Source organism: Carlito syrichta, unplaced genomic scaffold (assembly GCF_000164805.1).
Source record: "Carlito syrichta isolate Samal-C Ts95f unplaced genomic scaffold, Tarsius_syrichta-2.0.1 Scaffold302533, whole genome shotgun sequence".
Classification (NCBI taxonomy): Eukaryota; Metazoa; Chordata; class Mammalia; order Primates; family Tarsiidae; genus Carlito; species Carlito syrichta.
Window position 1 is genome coordinate 216,735 of NW_007246629.1, and position 373 is coordinate 217,107.

Sequence of the window (373 nt, forward strand, 5' to 3'; positions counted from 1 at the left end):
AGATGCTTCCGTACATTCTCCACTGTGTTTACAGGGACGAGGGGGGCGCTTCTTCTGTTTTGAAGAGGACAGAACATTTTGACCATAATACCCATAGAATTTTACTCTGTGTTAGTGGATACTTACTCTTTGCATGGACTTCGCTCGTGCTTAGATAGAAGTTCATGACTATTCTATACAAAAGTTCTTCATGATTGGATTATCTTGTCAGCAGTGATCTCTAATATGATTGGGAGTAACATTTAGAAAAATGGATTTTATTTATAGTATTTAACTTTTCAAGGGACCAGCGAATTAATTTATATTATATGGCCTTTAATGCTTTCATGTTATCACCCTACATTACAGCATTTCGCTTACTGAGTACTTACTA